Source organism: Adiantum capillus-veneris, chromosome 12 (assembly GCF_014529385.1).
Source record: "Adiantum capillus-veneris isolate H3 chromosome 12, ASM1452938v2, whole genome shotgun sequence".
Classification (NCBI taxonomy): domain Eukaryota; kingdom Viridiplantae; phylum Streptophyta; class Polypodiopsida; order Polypodiales; family Pteridaceae; genus Adiantum; species Adiantum capillus-veneris.
In genome coordinates this window covers 115,599,720-115,624,371 of record NC_140942.1, presented here as the reverse complement: position 1 = coordinate 115,624,371, position 24,652 = coordinate 115,599,720, and positions in this window count along the sequence as shown.

Sequence of the window (24,652 nt, the reverse complement as noted above, 5' to 3'; positions counted from 1 at the left end):
CAGAGTGTGCGTGGATCTAAAAAAAGTTAATGCAGCAACTAGAAGAGATCATTATCCATTACCATATTCAGAGCATGTGCTGGAAAGGGTAGCAAGCAAGGAATCCTATAGCTTTTTAGATGGGTACTCCGGCTATAATGAAATCACAATTGCATTAGAGGACCAAGCTAAAACTGCTTTCATGTCAGAATTTGGTGTGTTTGCATTTCGTGTGATGGCTTTTGGCCTAACCACTTGCTACATTTCAACGATTAATAAACATTGCTTTCAAGGAGTATTTAAGGGACTTCTGTAAAGCTTTCCTAGATGACCTCTGTATTTACTCTTCTTGGGAAGAGCATTTATCATGTCTACGAAAGGTGTTTGAAAGTTACAGATTATATCGCATCTCATTAAACCCTTTCAAATGCCAATTTTGGGTTAAACATGGAGTTATTTTAGGGCACATAGTTCCAAAAATGGTATCTCCACAGATGAGGGCAAAATCCAAGTGATTTTGGAATCGCCACCACCCCACCAACTATAAGGGTGTTGAATGTCATAAAATCTAATATCTGACCAACCCAAATGATTTTCTCGTATTAAACTGATCATTTAATGTGGGAGAATAAAGAGGAACAAGGGTTAAGATATATATGTTCTTATAGATATATTTAAGCATGGGGCCAATGGTAAAGGGGCCCATATGAGAAAAGGTCTATCAAAGAGAAAGGTTAACTAATGGAGCAAAAGACCTTAGGGTTGTATTCATTAAAGCCTCCAAAGGTAAGTGTTAAAAGATTTAAGACATAGTCTTTAAAATTTTACTCTTTAATCACTAAAGTCCAAGTAGGCAAGGGGGTAGCTTGCTTAAGCTAGGGTTGTGCTTAAGCAGGGGGGTTGCCTGCTTACCAAGTTCAAAGTACTTGCTACTAAAGAGGGGGAGATCCCTACAAAGGGGGGAGGTAGATAGTAAGTGAGCATCTCACCAAGGACCCATACCCTTATGAAAGGAAAGGGGCCACTTGTCAAGTGTAGAGACACACTACTCAAGCAAGTAGGGGTTGTGCTTAAGCAGGGGCTATGCTTAAGCAAGGGGGGTGATAGGTTAGCCTCACAAAGGGAAAGAAGGACACTTGTCAAGAGGCTACACACCTTGCCCCAAAGGGAGCCCAGCTCTCATTGGCTAGAGGGCTACATGGCCCAATCAACTTCAAAGGAACCCTAGGAAAGGGGTTCGACCTAGCTAGCTTACTCTTCCTCTCATTTGAGCCTCCCATGAGCTCTCTCTCCTTCATTCTTCCCTTCACACACTCTTGTGAAGCAAGGATTCCATCTCCTTCTCCAAGCTTGAGAAGTTGAGTGCCTACTACCACAAGCTCTTGGCTATGGATGCAAATCCACACAAGAGAATGCTTATGCTTGCTTATCAATCTCTCTAATCTCCATTAACTCTATGCTAAGCTATGCTACAAGAGCTATGAGTGATTATGTGCAAGGGGTTATTTCTTTCTAGTAGAGCTACTTCTACTTCTCTCTTCCTCCTCACTCCCTGCTAGCTCTCCTCACCTTTCATGGTGTTTGAGGTCTTGGGATTGAGGCTGGGCATTTTTCAAATTCATGCTAATCATGTTTATTGTTGTAGTTATGCTAATGCTTGGTGAGTGAATCTTACCATCTTCATCTCATCAAGAAGGTCTCAAGGAACACAAACAGTTTTATTGTAAACAAGTCTTCCGTCATGGAAGAATCTATAATACAAATGCCTATTGGAGGGGGGACCGGATCCAACTAATCCGGTCCTGTATTGGTGTCAATTTCTCTAAACTCTCACTCTCTTTTACAAGTATTGATCATGCCATGTTAATGAAGTAATGTGTTAAGTGTTTCTCTCTCTCTATCCAAGCACTTTCTTTCTCACTATGCATCTACACACTAAAGAATACTCAAGGCAATGCTGTATATGTTATTTACTTTCCGCTCCAACTCAAGTTAAAAGGCTAATTCCATTACATTGGTATCAGAGCATTTGGTTTCTCTTTTCTTGCTTAAGAAGAGAGGTCCTTAAGTAGCCTATAAATGGTTGATGTTGTTAATTATATTAGGGTAAGTGGAACTGGGATCTATTATCGGTTTTGTTGAGCCCACTATGTGGGGGATGGTGCTCACCTTGGGAGATTTGGACTTAATAATGGAGTTTTTTTAGACTTGCCTATGGCTTTACCATTATTGAGCCATAAGAAGTCCGAAAGGAGCTAGCCCTTGGCAACTCTGCTATGATAGACCTACTCCTCTACTCTCTATAATTAAACACTTCGAGCCGTGGGTGTAGATACTTAAGAGCCGATTTTCAAAGGCTAAGCGGAGTGGCAACTAAGGTTTTGAATTGCCAAAACATACACTAAGTACATATATAAATTTTGTTAACATGGCTGACAATAATCAAGAGAGTAGAATGAACATTGATAGCTTTGATTTTGCACATGAAGGTGCTAATGATGATGCTCCCATGTTTGTGAATTATCTCATCACTAGGTTACAGCAAGCTATGGGCAACCCTGCTTTGCATGCAGAAGTTACTCAACAACTTCGTGCTTATGGAATTTCCCTTCCTCTCCAAGAGGAGAGAGAGATTAGGAGGCCTCTTGAAGAGACCCCCAAAAGACGACTCTCTCCCATTCGAGAGGAGGAATCCAAGGAGCAAGAAAGCAATGAAAGTTTAAGTTCCTCAGAAGATGTGGCTCCACGAAGACGGCGGTCTAGACGATCGTCCACTCCTCCCAAGAGGAAAAGATCAACACATAGTCCTTTTCCTCATCATTCTGAAAGGCAAGAGAGGAAACAAAGGAAGAAAAGGGCTAGGAAGAGGTCACCCTCTTCTCCTTCTTCTTCACCTTCCTCCTCTTCCGACGAAAGTTATGGCTATTCTCCTAGAGAATACAAGAGGGGAGGACATCGCAAATCATTTCCTGCATGGCGAAGGTCACAAAAGTTAAATAAGTTCAAGGAGGGAGGAAAGAGTATCTCTTTTCTCACCTATGATGGCACCTTTGGTGCTACTGACAAATTAAGTGTTGGACTTCATTCAACAATTTGATGCGGCCTTTGGAGATGAGGGCTTCACAGAGTCCTCCAAGCTACGCCATGTAGCTATGCACTTCCAAAAATCAGCTCGTCAATGGTGGGCTAGCCTTCGTGGAAATGGTGAAGCCCCAAAGACATGGAAAACTCTACGAATTTCCATCATGAAGCAATTCCTTGCAAGCGATGCAAAGGACAAAGTGCTTACCAAATGGTGCAGCTTGAAGCTCCTCTCCCATGAGTCTATCCACAAATATGTAGACAAGTTTTGGGATTTACATCTCAAGGCTACTGTCTTTCAAAAGATAGAATTTACCGAGAAAATGCAACAATTCTGTGCGGGATTACCTGAAGAGATGGCCGAATACATCAACTCTCAACGGCCCGGTACTATTAGCGAAGTAATCCATCACACCATGGTGGATTCACGCATCAATTTCCATCAAGGGGCTAGACGTAATGTCAAGCCCATGGAAAACAAAGACAAAAATGATGCAAAGGGAAAAACCAATGTTCAAAATGCTTCCCAAGCCAATTCCAAAAACAACAACAACAATCGGTCCAAGGAGAAGGGAGTTTACAAAGGTAAAAACAAACTCTATCGTGAAGAGCTTGAAGCTTTTCGCAAGGACCATAAGTGTTTCAAGTGTGGGGAGCAAGGACATGGCTATCGTTCTTGCCCCAAGAAGAATGCTCGCACTGAGACTCCTAGGGATTCTACCATCGAAGCTCCAAAAGAGGATGCTCATTGCAAAGGATCATCACTTTCCTATGCTTGGGGAAAGGTAAGAGAGCATGATGCCTTTATCTTGTTTGACCCTGGCTCTACTCTCAACTTCATATCAATAGATTTGGCCACCAAGTTGGGCATTCAAGCTTTTGAGATGGGAGATATAGTAGTGGCTGATGCAACTTTCAAGGGACAACAAGCCTCCGTTACTCCCTTGATTGGGAAGTTGAGGCTTCATGTCCAAAGCTATGTCGACAAAGAAGACTTCTTCATCTCTCCTCTCCAACATGAGGATGTTATCTTAGGGGAACCATGGTTTGATCGCATGGCTGCCAACATGAAGTTCCCTGAAAGAAAAATCTACTTCACCTACAGGGAAAAGAACATGTATATAGATGCTAGTGAGCGTGGTCGCACTATTCCACTTGTAAATCCTCTTGCTTTTGATAAGTCAATGAAGAGCTCAGTTTTTGCGTACATGATTTTTGTCAAAGAGTCTCTAAAAGATACTAATGTTTCATCAAATGTAAATAATGGGAATCAAGAAGAGTTAGACTTGTCTAATTTTCTAAAAGGATTCCAAAATGTGTTCATCAATGATATCCCTATGGATTTACCTCCAAAACGAGGGGATGATGACCATCGCATTGAGCTCCTTCCTGGAAGCTCACCACCTAACAAGCCTCCTTATCGAGTCTCACAAGCTCAACAAGAGGAGGTCATGAGGCAAGTACAAGAACTGGTAGACAAAGGGATGGTGAGGCCTAGTTCCTCTCCCTTTTGTTCTCCAGTCCTTTTAGTGCAAAAGAAAGATGGTACATACCATATGTGTGTGGACTATCGAGCACTAAACCATATCACTATCAAAAACAGATTTCCCGTACCTCGGGTAGAAGATCTATTTGATAAGCTACAAGGCTCGACCTACTTCAGTAGGATTGACCTTTAGAGTGGATATCATCAAATAAGGATAGTGGATGAAGACATCTTAAAGACCGCGTTTCGCACAACGTTTGGTCTTTATGAATATCTAGTCATGCATTTTGGCTTGACTAATGCACCAGCTACGTTCAATAGTTTGATGGAGAAAATTTTTAGACCATACCGCAAATTCACTGGAGTATTCTTTGATGATATCATCATCTACTCCAAGTCTTTGGAGGAACATAAGCAACATCTCCAAGTGATTTTTCAAGCATTGAGGGAGAACAAGCTTTATCTCAACCAAAAAGAAAGAAAATTCTTCCTTCAAGAGATTCAATACCTAGGTCATATTATCTCTAAAGATGGTATCCAAATGGATCCATCAAAGTTAGAGGTAATAAAAGCATGGCCTAACCCAAGAGATCTACATGAGCTAAGAAGCTTTATTGGTATGTGTGCATACTATAGACGCTTCATAGCAAAATTCTCTCAAGTAGCAGGACCACTACACGACTTAACTAAGAAGAACGTTAAGTTTGTATGGACTGCTAAGGAGCAAAATGCTTTTGAAAATCTCAAAGAGAAGCTTACTTCCCCACCAGTCCTCGTGCTTCCGGATCTCTCAAAGCCATTTGAAGTCCAATGTGATGCTTGTGGAGATTGCCTTGGAGTAGTTTTGCTTCAAGAAGGGCATGCCATAGCATATGAGAGCTGAAGGCTCAATACTGATGAATGAGTCTTGGGCATTTATGAGAAAGAGCTTTTAGCTGTTCTACATGCCCTAAACACATGGAAGCACTACCTATTGGGGACTCCATTTATCCTACGAACCGACCACCAAAGTCTCAAGTATTTCATGACGCAAACCAAGCTTTCCGACAAACAAATGAGGTGGGCAAATTTTCTTTCGCAATTTAATTTCCATATTGCTCACATATCTGGTAAGCACAATCAAGTTGCCCATGCACTTTCACGATGACCAAAAGTTAATGCGGTGTCTATAGCTACTCACAATGATCTATCCTCTATGATAGATGAGTATGCTACTGACCCTGACTTTAGAGACATAATGTCAGCCCTTGCTTTGGGGAAGAAAGAGGAACCATTCACCTTGCAAGATGGTTATCTTCTCCACGGCAATAGGCTATGTGTTACCCATTCCCTTCGTGAGAAAGTTATGTATGAATCCCATGCGCCTCCATATGCGGGGCATAGATGTATTCAACCTACTATTCGAGGAGTAGAGACGTACTTCTATTGGCCTACCATGAAAGTGGACATACAAGACTATGTATCAAAATGTGTAGTATGTCAAAAGACCAAGTATGATAGAGGGAAACAACCTGGATTACTCCAACCATTGCCTATTCCAAATTCACCATGGGAGAGTATATCCATGGATTTCATCTTTGGATTACCCAAGTCTATCCATGGGAATACAGGAATATGGAAAATAGTTGACAGGTTTAGCAAGCAAGCACATTTTATTCCTGTCAAAAAGACTATTAAGGCACACCAAATGGAAGCTCTCTTCATATCTCAGATTTTCAAGCACCATGGATTACCCACATCCATCGTGTCAGATAGAGATCCTAGAATGACTAGTAATTTTTGGAAAGGTCTCTTTGAAAATTTAGGAACAAGATTGAATTTCTCTTCGGCCTATCACCCACAAACGGATGGCCAAAGTGAGATAGCCAATCTTACGATACTCGATCTACTCAAAACGTATGTTACCAAAGTAGATCAACGCTCACAATGGGAAAAGTACTTACCTCTTGTAGAGTATGCTTACAATAATACTTCTACGGGAAAAGCACCTCTTGAGATCATTGAGGGAAGACCTAAAAGCCCCTTGCTACTCAAAGTACATGGGAAGATCTTCGCCGCCGATGAATATAGCCGTGACCTACAAGAATATTTTCAAAAGATTAGGGAGGCTATATCCATCTCTCAACAAAGGCAAAAAGATGCTGCTGATAAGCACAGAAGAGCCTTAATGTTCAAAGAAAATTATTGGGTCTTACTCAAGTTTCCTAAGGCTCGATTAAGGCAAACGACAGGCAAAAATCATACAGGCCATCAAAAGTATTATGCTAAACTAGCAAAAAGATACTATGATCCTTTCCAAATCTTGAAGCCCATCAATGAGACGGCTTATCAATGCAAGTTGCCCAACCATTGGCTCATACACAATGCCTTTCATGTAAGCCTACTTAAGCCCTACAAAGGAGAGCCACCAACTGAACCAATTATTGAAGATCCTCCCGAAGTTGAAGACCAAGAAGAGGTGCTACAACCCGAAGCTGTCCTTCAGCATGAAGACAAGGTACTACAACATGGTAAGATTATACGACGGTATCTTATTAAGTTCAAAAATTATCCTTTTGAAGATGCTAGATGGATGCAAGGAGTACAGCTTAAGGATAGTATGAACCTTGTCAATGCTTACAATGCTACATTAGAGTAAGCAAATATACAAATTTCTTTTAAATGACTCATATTTTTTTCTTATAAGACTAGTCCTCTTTTTAATTGTGCACAAAATTAACTAGTATGCATGCTTAGAATCATGTTTGTGATGACGACGTCTCTCAAACACCAAGTAGAATTTGTCACTCTACTTTGGGAGAATGAAATGGACTAAAGAGCAGACATGCTTGCGGCAGCTACGTCTCCCAAGCACCAAATGGATTAGTCATCCATCTTGGAAAGATGTCGTAGGGTAAAAAGGGATCCTCTACCCGCTAAGTAAAATTGACTAATGACTAAGGCTTTATCTCTTCTACCTCGTAGTCGAGGATGACTATGATTTCAAGAGAGAGGTAATGCCATAAAATCTAATATCTGAAGAACCCAAATTATTTTCTCATATTAAACTGATCATTTAATGTGGGAGAATAAACGAGAACAAGGGTTAAGATATAGATGTTCTTATAGATCTATTTAAGCACAGGGCCAATGGTAAAGGGGCCCATATGAGAAAAGGTCTATCAAAGAGAAAGGTTAACTAATGGAGAAAAAGACCTTAGGGTTGTCTTCATTAAAGCCTCCAAAGTTAAGTGTTAAAAGCTTTAAGACATAGTCTTTAAAATTTTACTCTTTAATCACTAAAGTCCAAGCAGGCAAGGGGGTAGCTTGCTTAAGCTAGGGCTGTGCTTAAGCAGGGGGGTTACCTGCTTACCAAGTTAAAAGTACTTGCTACTAAAGAGGAGGCGAGCCCTACAAAGGGGGGAGGTAGATAGTAAGTGAGCATCTCACCAAGGACCCATACCCTTATGAAAGGAAAGGGGCCACTTCTCAAGTGTAGAGACACACTACTCAAGCAAGTAGGGGTTGTGCTTAAGCAGGGGCTATGCTTAAGCAAGGGGGGTGCTAGCTTAGCCTACTACCACAAGCTCTTGGCTATGGATGCAAATCCACACAAGAGAATGCTTATGCTTGCTTATCAATCGCTCTAATCTCCATTAACTCTATGCTAAGCTATGCTACAAGAGCTATGAGTGATTATGTGCAAGGGGTTATTTCTTTCTAGTAGAGCTACTTCTACTCCTCTCTTCCTCCTCACTCCCTGCTAGCTCTCCTCACCTTTAATGGTTTTTGAGGTCTTGGGATTGAGGTTGGGCATTTTTCAAATTCATGCTAATCATGTTTATTGTTGTAGTTATGCTAATTCTTGGTGAGTGAAGCTTACCATGTTCATCTCATCAAGAAGGTCTCAAGGAACACAAACAGTTGTATTGTAAACAAGTCTTCCGTCATGGAAGAATCTATAATAAAAATGCCTATTGGAGGGGGGACCGGCTCCAACTAATCCGGTCCTGTATTGGTGTCAATTTCTCTAAACTCTCACTCTCTTTTACAAGTATTGATCATGCCATGTTAATGAAGTAATGTGTTAAGTGTTGCTCTCTCTCTCTATCCAAGCACTTTCTTTCTTACTATACATCTACACACTAAAGAATACTCGAGGCAATGCTCAATATGTTATTTACTTTCCGCTACAACTCAAGTTAAAAGGCTAATTCCATTACATTCAAAGATTCATGGGCCATGTCGGCTATTATAGACGGTTTATTTTACTTTTTGCTGACATAGCTCGTCCCTTATATAAGATTCTCATTGAGTTTAAGTGGACCGAGGAGTGTGACCAATCTTATGAAGTATTGAAAAAGGCCCTAGCAAGTGCTCCAATTTTAAGAGCACCAGACTAGAATGCTATTTTCCATGTGCATATTGATGCATCAAACTTACCTATTGGGTGTGTTCTAACTCAACCGGGAGAACATAAATTGGACTACCCCATTAGCTTTGCTAGTCGCCAATTAAACGATTCTGAAAAGAACTACACTACTACAGAGCGAGAAGGTTTAGCTATGATCTATTCAGTAAAGAAATTTTGATATTATCTTCTTGCTACCAAGTTTGTTTTTTATGTGGATCATCAAGCATTGTTGTACTTAGTCAACAAACCGTGCGCAGCAGGACAAATTTCACGATGGTTATTAATTCTTTTGGAATTTGATTTTACTGTTGTGGTGAGGCCTGGTAAAAAACATCTCATGGCCGATCATTTGTCTTGCATAACAAATGGGGAAGCTCCCACAGGAGTTGATGATGATTTGCCTGACACACCCCTATTTATGGTAGAGACTATTCCTGAATGGAGTGAAAAGATTGTTAACTTTCTAGTTAATGGTTTTCCACCCAAAGAGCTTCGTAAGGATGTTGCTCGAAGACTAATCAAAGAATGCGAACCCTATTCGTTAATTGCTGGAACTCTCTACAAGCTAGAGAAAGATGACATTCTTAGACGATGCGCTTGTGAGGATAAGTATTTATACATATTGCAAGAAGCACATATGGGTGTCGCTGGAGGACATTTTTCAGGTGAATTGACTGCTAGAAGGTGTTACAATCAGGGTATTGGTGGTCCACATTATTTAAAGATGCATCACTTTTTGCAAGAGGATGTGATGAGTGCCAAAGATACAAGACTACCCAACGAAAAGATCGAATGCCTTTACACCCTATTAAGGTAACCCAACCATTTGAAAAGTGGGGCTTAGACTTTGTAGGCCCCATTAGTCCTGCAGCTCGCAATACTCAATCTCGGTACATAATTGTGGCTACTGACTATGTGACAAAGTGGGCTGAAGCCAAAGCTTCACGCAAAGCAGATGCAATAACAACATCTAAGTTTCTCTTTGAAAACATAATTGCACGATTTGGATGTCCTTTTGAGATTGTGAGTGATAATGATACTCATTTTATAAATGAAGTAATAAAAGAACTCACATCCAACTTCATGATATCCCACCACAAGTCTACACCATATTATCCTCAAGAAAATGGCGAAGCGGAGAGTACAAACAAAACTCTCATCTCTGTTTTGACAAAGACCGTTGAAGCACATCGCACTGACTGGGATCTAAAGCTTACGTCAGCTTTATGGGCCTATCGGACTGCGTATAAAGTAGCTATCAATTGTACACCATTTAAAATGGTATATGGCCAAGAAGCGGTGATGCCCTGGGAGTTTGTAATTCCTAGTCTTCGTGTGGCTAGTCAAGAAGGTTGGGATGGTAACCCCTTGGTTGAGTGATTATACATCTTAGAGCATCTAGATGAAGAGAGGTAATTAGCTGTGTACAATGCCCTAATAGAGAAAGATAGAAGGAAAAAATGGTTTGATCGCCATTTAAAAGACAAGGATATAAAAGTGGGAGACAAAGTTCTTATGTATGGTGTACGTAACGAAAATAAGAAATTCAAATATGTTGGTAAAGGACTGTATGGAGTGTGTGAAATCACTCCGCAAGGAACCATCCGTGTGGAGAATCTAGATGGAATTGAAACCGTTGGAAGCTCGAGAGTGAAAACAACGTATTAAACGCCAGCGAGAGGCAAATCTTGGAATTACACATGCGTTCCAAGTTGAAACTGATGACAATTCATTAGAATGTGAACCACCCCTACGATACCCAATTGAGCTAAATAGCCCCTATGGGAATGTATTGTATAATGCTCTCTTGGACTCGGGAGCTCGACATAATTTATTGTTGTATGGAGTTTGGTGTCAAATCGGAAAACCACCTTTATCCCATAGTACAATCCAGGTCAAAGGTGTCAATAAGAAAAGAACCACTGTCTTTGGAATTCTACAAACCCCTATCATATATGATAAAGGGACAGTGGATCAAATCTTTTTGGTCATGCCAGTTGGTACTATGGAAGGAAACATAAATCTAGGTTGCCAATGGATGGTTGCAACTAAATGCATTATTGATTGGGGAACTGGAATTATCATGACGCAAAAGCCAACTCAAAAGGTTTCCACTCAAGATATAACCCCATAATCAGAACTTCCTAAAAAGATGCAAGACAATGCAACAACACAAATTAAATATCCTGAAACATCCTTGTCTACTGCACAACCCTTAAACCTTCACCAAATTTGACCCAAAAATATCCTGCCATCACTAAATCCATACCATATACCAACAAAAGTACATATAAATGGGTACCAAAGGCTTCGTTAACGACTCCTATCCGAAGTTCTCAAAAGCCACAAACAAAATCATTTGCCCGACGTAAAACCCACAATGTTACAATGCAATGGGTTTCTAAGCACTTATTACAAGCACAAGGCTATTATAACGGGAATGACAAAATTTGGATACCTAAACGTAAAAATTATCCTTCCATGTCATCCAAAAAACTAGGAAGCTCAGATATGGTGACTCCATTGACAATTGAGGATCAAGGAAAAGGAAAGATAATTGAATTCTGTTCGTCAAACTTGGAGCTAGTTTGGATCCCAAAGTCAGATCCATTACTGCTTCCTAGCTCAAGCAAAAGTGGTTCAGACATAGCTTCAACCTCCTCATGTCATTCATCCAACATTTGTGGAGATGCACCACAACCTCCGCCTGTTATACCTCCCATTGTACAAACATCAATTGATAAACAACTTCAAGTTTGTTCAGGGGAAAGTACCTTAAAACTTGATGAAACACCTAGGGTGATCAAAAACTATTTGCCTATGTCATTACCTTCTTTGCGCTGGAATAACTGGTTTCAAAGAATGACAACATCTTTTCAAGGGCGTGATCCACATTAGGAAGGGGGGAGTCCAACTTAGCATAAAGCTTCACTAAATCTCTTCTCAACCTTCCTTCCCTTACATATTAATGGCAAAATTTGAGGGAACTGTATATATATACAATTTGACATAGATTACAAAACAATTAAAAATAAAATAAAATTAAAAATAGTAAAAGAGCAAGAGTCATCCACTAAAAGAGAAAAACATAAACAAATTTCACAAAAACAATGACACTTCATGTGTATTTACCAACCCAAGAATTTTAAAAAGCTAATCCAATTCAATCTGTGTTCACAGATATGGCTACTTCAAACGCCTCATCCACTAGTTCAATTGAAGAGAGGTATCCATTTTCCTTAATTCAACTCTGTCGCTTATGTTATCCTGTTATCTCTTTAGAGTGGGACCATATAGAGCTACTAGCTAGGGAAAAAAACCTAGACGAGTTAGAGTGGCTGATTCGCCTCTTGACCACAAGTGACCCCTATCCCGTCGAGGATGTGTACCCCATTGCCGAGATTTATCCATTAGCACAGATTGACTATACACACCTAGTGAGGTTCCTAGTACTCCTATGTGAGGAGGATGATGAAGACACTGAAGATGATTGGACCGACATGAGTCATGGTATGACTGACGATGACTTCATTTATCTCGATGATGAGGATAGGGTCTTAGCCTTAGGGTTACAACCCAATCTATACAACATCCTCTTTCCTTGATCTTATGATGCATGCAGATAGATAAGTTAGGACCTCATAGTGTTTTTAATTTTCTAAATAAAGGATGGACGCCTCTTCCCACTGATGTGCCTCCCAAAGGTAGTTCAATGGTTTGCTAAAGTGTACAGGAAGCTAGGGCATTAGCTTGGATCTTCCACATCATAAAGCTCGTCGTATGTTCAAACCTACAAGCATCAACGTGTTGCTATCATCAAAAAAAGTTGTTTTCTAACCTATTCTTGTTGTTTTTTTTTCCCACCATTCCTGCTTGCTTAATTTAGAGTGATTGGTAATAACTATTAAGCCCCTTGATTAAGTGTTAGACCCTAAAATCAATATATGTTTACCTCACAAGCCCTTATTTAGGTTTATTAATCAAAGAATTTGGCCACGTTAGTTTAACCAAGGTAGGGCAACAAGATCTTCTTTTAATACCTTAAGTAATCCTTCTTAATTTTCTTAATAGATAATTTAGGCTCTTAATCCGAAATTATGAAGCATTATGTGTAGTGTGGCAAGGCTTTCCAGTTGGCTTAGTTTAAGTTATCTCTTAGCATTAGATATTATAGAAAAGTTTCCATTGTGATGAGCCTGTGTGCAACATCTATGTTAGATGACCCCCTAAAGAAACTAGCAACAAAGAGAACCCCCCCCCCCCCCCCCCCCCCCCCCCCCAAAAAAAAAGGGTTCTATGTGGCAAAAGCCAAAATTCAAAGCTTTAGTGGGTCAACAAAAGAAAATTTGAGGCGATGATTTCATGAGTAACTTCTTTTATAATATTTAATCTTAAAGAACTTCTTCAGAAAGCCTCTAGTCAGCCTTGAGACATGAAACAATCTGCTCTCGCAATTAAACAGCTTTAAACTTACTATGAAAAATATTAGGAAGATTACTTATACGATTAACGGTTGACCTTCGAGCCCTTTTGAAAGCTAAACTCTCCAACTAAGATCCTTGATTAGTTGACCTCTACAAGTGCTTGTGAGAAAATGTTATATTGCATTTTAGTGTTTATAGATCAAACAATGTTGAATAGTTACTTACCAATCACTCTTTGTGCTTTCAATGTATATTCTTTTTAAATAAGAATGTTTTATTTGAGTGCAGTCACTGTGCATTTCTTTTCTGTTTTGCAGGAACTACGTGGAGCTAAGGAGTCAACACCTTGCACCACCATGACATTTTGATTGAGAGCCCGTCCATGGGCCAATACTCTCATCAAAATGTCCATAGCGTCCGAGGACGGAATCTTCATCACAAAGGGGGGCACCTCAAACACCATGAAAGGTGAGGAGAGCTGGCAGGGATCGAGGTAGAGGAGACAAGGATAAGTATTTCTACGAGAACGCTTTCATTATCCTTACATAATCACTCATAGATAGCATAACTTAGCTTACATAGAGGTAGAGAAGATGTTAGCATGCATTGAGCTTGGCTCTTGGTTGGATTTGCATCCATAGCCAAGAGGTGTTGGTGTAGGCTTTCTCCTCGATAGCTTGAGAGAGATAAGATTTGTGTACTTTCTACACACAATAATGAGAAGAAAATGGGGCGTGGGATTTTTGTGTGAGAGGAGGGCCGGAAATCGATTTGGGCCATCTACACTAGCTAAGTGCTCATTGGATGTTTTTGGGGCTAGCCAATGGTTGGCCTTGGTCTTTTGGAGCAACCTAGCTAGTCTTGTGACAAGTGTCCTTCATACCCATATTTTCCAAGCTTGAAACCATTTAAAATAAATTAACTAATACCTCATTGGACCCCTTGGTCAACTGGCCAATAGGAATTAAGCTAGCCCATGGGCTACTTAATTCTCATTGGACCCCTTGGTAGGCCATCCATTAGGAATAATGCAAGAGCAAAACCTTAATCTAGAATTGAAATTGCCTTTCCTAACAAAAGATATGGTTAATTGAATTATCTAAATAATCATTGGACCCTTTAGGTGGCTGGTCAATGAGAATTAAGCATGCTTGGCCTAATGTGTTGACATGTGTCCTTAAGTAGCCCATGGGCTACTTAATTCTCATTGGACCCCTTGGTAGGCCATCCAATAGGAATAATGCAAGAGCAAAACCTTAATCTAGAATTGAAATTGCCTTTCCTAACAAAATATATGGTTAATTGAATTATCTAAATGCTCATTGGACCCTTTAGCTGGCTGGCCAATGAGAATTAAGCATGCTTGGCCTAAGGTGTTGACATGTGTTCTTATGGTCCTTGGGCATGGTATGGCCTAGAGAGAGAGAGAGAGAGGATCATCATCTCTCTCATTCCCTATCAAAAGGGCTCGCCCCCTCTCTTGTAGGCCACTTGCTTGACTTTTTAGAACTTGCACACCTCAAGCACCTTAGTCATAGTGACTTAGTCAGAAGCACTTTAGCATAGGTTCTCACCTTAAAATTGGACAATCCAAATTTGATGGCCTGGGCCTAAAGACATGTAACACTAACCCTTGGAGGTTGTAATGAAGCAAACCCTAAGGTTTTAATGCTCATTAAGTGCACTTGCCCTTTTATAGGGTATCTCCATCTAGACCCTTCATGAGCAGGAACTGTCTCCTTTTTGGTCCCATTTTGAGATAGTCCTAAAGCACTTCTTGTACCTAGCTCTTGGATAGATTATCTCCCTTTTAGCCCCGTCATAGAGATGCCATCATCTCTCATCTAGGCCTTAGTGAAGATAGTCATAAAAGCACATATCTATATTCTAGCTCTTGTTCCCGTTTTATCTCCTTATATTAAATGATCAGTTTAACATGAGAAAATCATTTGGTGGAGTTAGATATTAGATTTTATGACATTACCTCTCTCTTGAAATCATAGTCGTCATCCTCGACTATGAGCTAGGGGAGGTAAAGCAGAGTCATTAGTCCATTTGTCTTAGCGGGTAGAGGATCCCTTTTTACCCTACGACATCTTTCCAGAATGGATGACTAGTCCATTTGGTGCTTGAGAGACAACGTCTGCCGCAAGCATGTCTGCTCCTTAGTCCATATCACACTTCCTAAGTAGAGTGACAAGTTCTACTTGGTGTTTGGGAGACGTCATCGCCACAAACATGATCCTAAGCATGCATACTTCATTAATTTGTGCACAATAAAAACAAGAAAGAGAGTCTTATAAGACAAAAAATTTGTATATTAAATACATTTTCATTTACATTTTCTTACTCAAGTGAGACATTATAAGCATTGACAAGGTGCATACTATCCTTTAGCTAAGTTCCTAGCATCCATCTAGCATCTTCAAAAGGATAATTTTTAAATATAATAAGATATCGTCTGATAGTCTTACCATGCCTTAGTACCTTGTCTTCATGTCTCAAAATAGACTCGGGCTGAAGTACCTCTTCTTGATCTTCCACTTCAAGAGGGTCTTCCATTATGGCTTCACTTGGTGGCTCTTTTGTAAGGCTTAAGTAGGCTTACATGAAAGGCATTGTGGATAAGCCAGTGGTTGGGCAACTTTAATTGATAAGCCATCTCGTTGATTGGCTTAAGAATTTGAAAGGGACTATAGTACCTTTTTGATAGCTTAGCATAGTACTTTTGATGTCCCGTAGGATTCTTGCCCGAAGTATGCCTTAAATGAGCCTTTGGGAACTTAAGCAAGACCCAATCATTTTCCTTAAAAGCTACGGCTCTTCTGTGCTTATTAGCAGTAGCCTTTTGCTTTTGTTGGGAGATGCATATAGCCTATTTAATCTTTTGAAAAGATTCTTTTAAATCACGGCTCTACTCATCTGCGGCGGCGAAGATCTTCCCTTGTACTTTAAGTAGCAAGGGACTTTTAGGTCTTCCCTCTATCACCTCAAAAGGTGCTTTCCCTGTAGAAGTATGTACAGTGTTATTGTAAGCATACTCTACTAGAGTTAGGTACTCCTCCCATTGAGAGCGTTGATCTACTTCCGTTACATAGGACTTTAGTAGATCAAGAATCGTTAGATTGGCTATTTCACTTTGGCCATCCGTTTGTGGATGATAAGCCGAAGAGAAATTCAATCTAGTGCCTAGATTCTCAAAGAGACCCTTCCAAAAATTACTGGTCATTATAGGATCTCTATCCGACACAATGGATGTTGGAAAGCCATGGTACTTGAAAATTTGTGATATGAAAAGAGTTGCCATTTGATGTGCCTTAATAGTCTTTTTGACAGGTATAAAGTGAGATTGTTTGCTAAACCTCTCGACTATTGTCCATATTCCTGTATTCCCATGGATAGAATTAGGCAATCCAAAGATAAATTCCATGGATATGCTCTCCCATGGTGAATCAGGGATAGGAAATGGCTGAAGCAATTCAGGTTGCTTCCCTCTATCAAACTTTGTCTTTTGCTTGTCGGAGAGCTTGGTCTGCGTCATGAAATACTTGAGGCTTTGATGATCCGTTCGTAGGATGAATGGAGTCCCCAAGAGGTAATGCTTCCATGAGTCTAGGGCATGAAGAACAACTAAAAGCTCTTTTTCATAAATGCCCAAAACTTGCTCATCTGAGCTGAGTCTACGACTCTCATATGCTATGGCATGCCCATCTTGAAGCAAAATAGCTCCAAGGCAATCAACAAAAGCATCACATTGGACCTCAAATGGTTTTGAGAGATCTGGAAATACAAGCACGGGTTGAGAGGTAAGATTTTGCTTTAGCTTATCAAAAGCTTCTTGTTTCGTTTCAGTCCATACATACTTAACGTTCTTCTTGGTTAAGTCATGTAATGGACCAGCAATCAAAGAGAATTTCTCTATGAAGCGTCAGTAGTATGCACACATACCTATAAAGCTTCTTAGTTCATGTAAATTCCTTGGATTAGGCCATTCTTTTATTACCTCCAACTTTGAGGGATCCATACGGATGCCAGATTGAGAGATAATATGACCTAAGTATTGAATTTCTTGTAAGAAAAATTCACTTTTCTTTTGATTAATGTAAAGCTTATTATCTCTCAATGCTTGAAAGATTACCTGAAGATGTTTCTTGTGCTCTTCAATAGACTTGGAGTAGATGATTACATCGTCAAAGAATACTCCAGTGAAGTTGCGGTGTGGTCGAAAGATTCGCTCCATCATGCGATTGAAGGTTGATGGAGCACTTGCTACGCCAAAAGGCATAACAAGATATTCATAAAGACCAAATGTTGTGCGAAAAGCGGTCTTTAGAATATCCTCATCAACTATCCTTATTTGATGATAGCCACTCTTGAGGTCTATCCTACTAAAGTAGGTCGACCCTTGCAACTTATCAAATAAGTCTTCAATGCGAGACACAGGAAACCTGTTCTTGATAGTAATCCTATTTAGTGCTCTATAGTCGACACACATACGGTATGTGCCGTCCTTCTTATGCACTAAAAGAACTGGTGAGCAAAATGGAGAGGAGCTAGGCCTCACCATTCCTTTCTCAACCAATTCATTTACTTGCCTCATAATCTCCTCTTGTTGAGCTTGTGAAACTCTATAAGGAGGTTTATTAGGCGGTGAGATACCAGGAATTAGCTCAACTGCATGGTCATCCTCCCCTCATTTTGGAGGTAGCTCTCCTGGGATGTCATTAATAAAAACATCTTGGAATTGATTAAGGAATTTAGACAACTCTCAATCCTCATGCATTCCACTTTCATCTACTTGTGTTTTATTAACATCACTTAAAGAGTCTTTAACAAAAATCATGTACGCGGAAATTGAACTCTTTATTGACTTCTCAAAAGCTTGTCATTTACGAGAGGTATGGAGCTACCCGACTCCTGTGCAACTATGTACATATCTTTTTCCCTAAACTTGAAGGAGATCTTCCTTTCAGGGAACTTGATAGAGGCAGGAAGGCGGTCAAACCATGGAGCCCCTAAGATTACATCTTCATGCTTAAGAGGAGAGATGAAGAAGTCCTCTTTGTCCACATATCCTTGGATGTGGAGCCTTAGCTTCCCAATTAAGGGAGTAATGGAAACATCTTGGCCAATGAAGGCCCCATCCGCCTTCATAGCATCTCCCATCTCAAACTCTTGTATGCCTAGCTTGGCGGCCAACTCAAGAGAGATGAAATTGTGAGTTGAGCCAGGGTCAAAGAGAATGAAATCATCATGCTCTCTAACCTTTCCCCAAGCATAGCAAAGAGGTGAACCCTTGCAATGAACATCCTCTTTTGGGGCTTCAATAATTGAAGCTCTAGGTTGTTCATTACGTGCATTCCTTTGAGGGCAATCTCGATAGGTGTGTCCTTGCTCTCCACACTTGAAGCATCGGTTATCTTTGCGGTAGCGTTCTAGCTCTTCAGGAGTGAGTCTATTCTTTCCTTTGTAGACTCCCTTCTCCTTAGCTTTGTTGTTGCTAGAGTTACCTTTGGAAGAATTTTGAGGTTGATTCTTCCCTTTATGTTCATGCTTCTCCTTGGTTTCCATGGGCTTAAGATTTCTCTTATCCCCTTGTTGGAAATTGATTCTTGCGGCAACCATAGTGTGGTGGATGACCGTAGAAATTGATTTTGGCCTTTGTGAGTTGACATATTCATTCATGTCTTCAGGGAGGCCCGCACAAAATTGTTGCTTTTGCTCCTCAAACTCTATCTTTTGATAGAAAGTGGCTTTCAGATGTAAATCCCAAAACTTATCTACATACTTGTGGATAGACTGAAAAGGAGTTAGCTTCAAGATTCGCCATTTGGTGAGGACTTTATCCTTAGCATCGCTTGAAAGGAATTGCTTCATAATGGAGCCTCTTAGATTTTTCCATGATCGGGGAGCTTCTCCATTAGCCCGAAGGCTAGCCCACCATTGTCTGGTGGATTTTTGGAAGTGCATAGCTACATGACGTAGCTTTGAGGACTCCATGAAGCCCTCATCTCCAAAAGCGGCATCAAATTGTTGGATGAATGCCAATACTTTGTCCGTGGAACCAAAGGTACCATCATAGGTAAGGAAAGAGATGATCTTTCCTCCCTCCTTGAACTTTTTGAGCTTATTGGACCTTCTCCAAGCAGCATGTGATCTTCTATGTCCTCTCCTTGGTGATTCCCTTGAGGAATAGCCACTACTTTCATCGGAAGAAGAAGAAGGTGATGAAGATGGAGAAGAGGGTGACCTCTTTCTCTCCTTTTTCTTCTTGGAGTCCTTCTCTTCCTTCTAGGATTCGCAGTGAGGAGGACTATGAGGAGACCTCTTTCTCTTTGTGGGAGTAGGAGATCTTTGTGATCGACGCCTTCGCGGAGCCACAACTTCTTCCATTGATTCGTCAGGGGATTTTCTTCTTTCCCTCTTCCTTGATGGAGGTTCTTGACGTTGGGCATGGCCCCTTCTCTTTGATGGACGTGAACCATCAAGTAACACATTCCGTAGCTCATCATATGGGTTTTCCCCTTCTCTCGCCATAGAGAGTCCTCTTTTGGAAGGCTCTCCAAGAGACTTCACAGGATCTCTCTCTTCTTGGTGAGTAGGTAGAATCCCGTAGGCGTGAAGTTGTTGTTGAACTTCACCTTGAAGAGCGGGATTGGACATAGCTTGTTGAAGCCTAGTAACAAGATAGTTCACAAGCATTGGAGTGTCATCATTAGCACCTTCACTTGCAAAATCAAAGTTATCAACATTAATTCTACCCTCTTCATTATTGTCAGCCATGTTAACAGAATTTGTGTGTTTACTTTATGAATATTTTGGCTATTCAAAACTTAAGTTGCTACTCCTCTTTGCCTTTGAAAATCAGCACTTAAGCATCTACACCCGCGACACAAATTTAGCTAATTATAGAGAGTAGAGAGGTAGGTCTAACATTGCAGATTTGCCAAGGGATAGCTCCTTTCGGACCTCTTGTAGCTCAATAATGGTAAAGCCAAAGAAAAGTATAAAAAGACCTCATTATTAAGTCTAAAGCTCCCGAGGTGTGCACCATACCCACAAAATGGGCTCGACAAAACCGATAATAGATCCTAGACTCACTTACCCTATATAATCAACAAAACCGACCATTCATAGGCTACTTAAGGACCTCTCTTCTTAAGCAAGAAAAGAGAAACCATGAGCTCTGATACCAATGTAATGGAATTGGCCTAATTACTTAGATTGTAGCAGAAATGAATAACATAGCAGGAACTTCTTTGAACATAATCCTTTGTGTAGATAACAGAGAGAGTGCTTGGATGGAGAGAGAAACTGTAAACACATTTCCTAGCTAACATGGCATGAAAAATAACTTGAAAGAGAGAGAGAATTAGAGAAATTGACAACATTTCAGGATCGGATTTACTTGGAGCTAGTCCCCCCTCCAAAAGACTTTTGTATTATAGATTCTCCCATCAAGAGAGACTTGGTACAATACAAAATGGTGTGTTTCTCAAGACCTTCTTTGGTGGTATGAAGATGGAAGCTTCATACACCAAACACACATGCTAATAACACTTTGACAACACTTAAAAGAACTTGAACGAAGCCCTCTATCCCAAGACCTCAAACACCATGAAAGGTGAGGAGAGCTGGCAGGGATTGAGGTAGAGGAGATAAGGAGAAGTATTTCTACGAGAAAGCTTTCATTCTCCTCACATAATCACTCATAGATAGAATATCTTAGCTTACATAGAGGTAGAGAAGATGTTAGCATGCACTGAGCTTGGCTCTTGGTTGGATTTGCATCCATAGCCAAGAGGTGTTGGTGTAGGCCTTCTCCTCCATATCTTGAGAGAGAGAAGCTTTGTGTACTTGCTACACACAATAATGAGAAGGAAAATGGGGCGTGGGATTTTTGTGAGAGAGAAGAGAATTCGATTTGGGCCACTTACACTAGCTGGATGCTCATTGGATGCTTTTGGGGCTGGCCAATGGTGGGCCTTGGTCTTTTGGAGCAACATAGCTAGTATTGTGACAAGTGTCCTTCATACCCCTATTTTCCAAGCTTGAAACCATTTAAAATAAATTAACTAATACCTCATTGGACCCCTTGGTCAATTGGCCAATAGGAATTAAGCTATCTCATGGAATACTTAATTCTCATTGGACCCTTGGTAGGCCATCCATTAGGAATAATGCAAGAGCAAAACCTTAATCTAGAATTGAAATTGCCTTTCCTAACAAAAGATATGGTTAATTGAATTATCTAAATAATCATTGGACCCTTTAGGTGGCTGGTCAATGAGAATTAAGCATGCTTGGCCTAATGTGTTGACATGTGTCCTTATGGTCCTTGGGCATGGTATGGCCTAGAGAGAGAGAGAGAGGATCATCATCTCTCTCATTCCCTATCAAAAGGGCTCGCCCCCTCTCTTGTAGGCCACTTGCTTGACTTTTTAGAACTTGCACACCTCAAGCACCTTAGTCATAGTGACTTAGTCAGAAGCACTTTAGCATAGGTTCTCACCTTAAAATTGGACAATCCAAATTTGATGGCCTGGGCCTAAAGACATGTAACACTAACCCTTGGAGGTTGTAATGAAGCAAACCCTAAGGTTTTAATGCTCATTAAGTGCACTTGCCCTTTTATAGGGTATCTCCATCTAGACCCTTCATGAGCAGGAACTGTCTCCTTTTTGGTCCCATTTTGAGATAGTCCTAAAGCACTTCTTGTACCTAGCTCTTGGATAGATTATCTCCCTTTTAGCCCCGTCATAGAGATGCCATTATCTCTCATCTAGGTCTTAATGAAGATAGTCATAAAAGCACATATCTATATTCTAGCTCTTGTTACCCTTTTATCTCCCCATATTAAATGATCAGTTTAACATGAGAAAATCATTTGGTGGAGTTAGATATTAGATTTTATGACATTAGTGCATGAGACAAGGTAGATAATCTTGTGTATGAGAAATCCACCACTTTTCTTATCTTTACAAGAAAGAAATATCTTTGGTGTATGGGAGATCCACCACTTGTCCAATCTAGACAAGAAAGAAAGGCCTATGGTGCAAGGGAGATCCACCAATTGTCCAATCTAGACAAGATAGCAAGGCCTTTAGTGCATGGAAGATCTACCACTTGTCCCATCTAGATAAGGTAGATGGACTTATGTATAAAAAATACACAACTTGTTTGATCTATAGAAGATAGAAATATCTCTCATGTAGACAAGAACAAAAGGACTTTGGTGCATGGAAGATCCACTACTTGTCCAATCTACACAAGAAAGAAATCCCTTTGGTGTAGGGAAGTTCCACCACTTATTCAATCTAAACAAGATAGGAAGGAGCAATGTGCTTTGAATATCTACCACTTGTTAAATATAAGAAAGCCAAAGAGGACTTGTGGTTCACCACTTATCCAATCTATACAAGGTAAATGAACTTGTGTATGAGAAGCCCACCACTTTTCCACCCTAGACTAGATAGCAAGGCCTTTGCTGCATGGGCAATCTACCACTTGTACAATCTAGACAAGAAAAAAAAGGGCTTCGGTGCATTGAAGATTCAATACTTTGTTAATTTAGATAGGATTAGAGGGTTAATCCACAACATTTGTCCATTCTGATATGTTGACGATGTAGTCTAGAGCTATCTATTGAAAGAGAGTGTGTAGTGTAGATCCACCACTTGTCCAATATAAACATTGAATGAAAAGAAAGTAGAAGTAAATTCAACTTAAGAATTATTAGAAGATCCAATGAAGAGAAATTGGAGTCAATATATCCACACATGTCAATACTAGGCATAGATTGTGAAGACAAAGTAGTCTGAATGAGCCAATCGGCCACTTTCAAACATACAATTTGAAGACGATGTAGTCTAGATCCACCAACATTTTCTCTAAACACATATTGTAAGTAAGCTGTAATCTACATCAACTACCTATTCTATTCTAAACCTCAATTTTGGGGCCATAGCTATAGTCTAGGCCCACCACTTGAGTCATGGGTGTAGTCCATTCTAGATGATCCATCACATGTTGCCTTTAGAGCCTAATTTCAACTTCATATAATCACCTAGTGTATACTCTATGATATTTTTGTTGATCATTTCAAAATCTAAAAAATTTTGAAAAATGAATTGATAGAAAACTCTTTAAAAATTGATATATATATATAAAATCTCATAGCATTAAATACAAGTGAATAGCATTATAAGTACCTAGTTGACTATGCTTTAATATGTAATCAACAAATTCAAAAACTAGGACTAATTATTCAATGCATACTTGCTTCTTTTGCCAAAAACTCTGCAGTTGAAGGTTGTGTGCGTGTTGCTTTTGACCTTGAAGTTATCGCCTTCTCTGCTACCTGTTTGATTGGTTGCTCACATTCAAGCCCTACCCATTTTTGTATGTCTTCATTAGACTCAACAAAGTGAATAAGACTTGATGCCAATTTATTTTGCTCATCAACATTCTCAAGTAAGCATATCATCTTTCTCCTCTTCTCATTTGTGAGACAAAGCCACCATTGAATATATCCAAGAGCCTTTGATCTTGTTCACCATATCTTTGTACACATTGCTGAATTAAGAGCTTCGTTTTTAGATTCAAAAACTCCATGTTTGACATGTTTTCCACAACATCATAATCAGCATTGAGGAGTGATGCTGGATCAACTATTGTGGCTTGGGCACCAAAAGATAAAGTATTTGTAAGTCCCTCAAAATCCTCTCCCTTGTTGAGAAACACCAAAATTGTAAAGTACTCAATAGCACCCAGAAAGCATGGATCTTGAGCGAAATGTAAAGCTTCAATGATAGTTTTGAGCACAAATTTTGACAACTCTTTCAAAGCTAGTTTGCAACTGTGCATACTTTTCTCCATTCAAGAATGTAAGAAAAACATACTATGAAGGATTGAAGTGGCGTTGCAAGTAGGACGTCCCTTCCATTTGAAGGTTGACAACACAAATAGACCATGGAAGGTCTCCAACCTTTGATTGATCTTTGAAAAGATTGACTGTCCATTCTATGTAGTCTCTAGCTTCTACATGAAAATTAATCTTCTTTGTCCCACTTGTCAACATTGCTCTAAGCCAATCATCACACATTTGCAAAAACTTTTTATACACAGCACTATTGATGTTGTACTTTGCAACCAGTTCCTCCCAACTATTCCCAACCTCCTTGTCAACATTGTGAAACTCCTCAAGTAATGCATCTTGGATAATTTGGTCTTGCTTGAGTCTTTTGATATGCTCCACCATATCCTCCACATTGGTTTCATCCTTTGAGA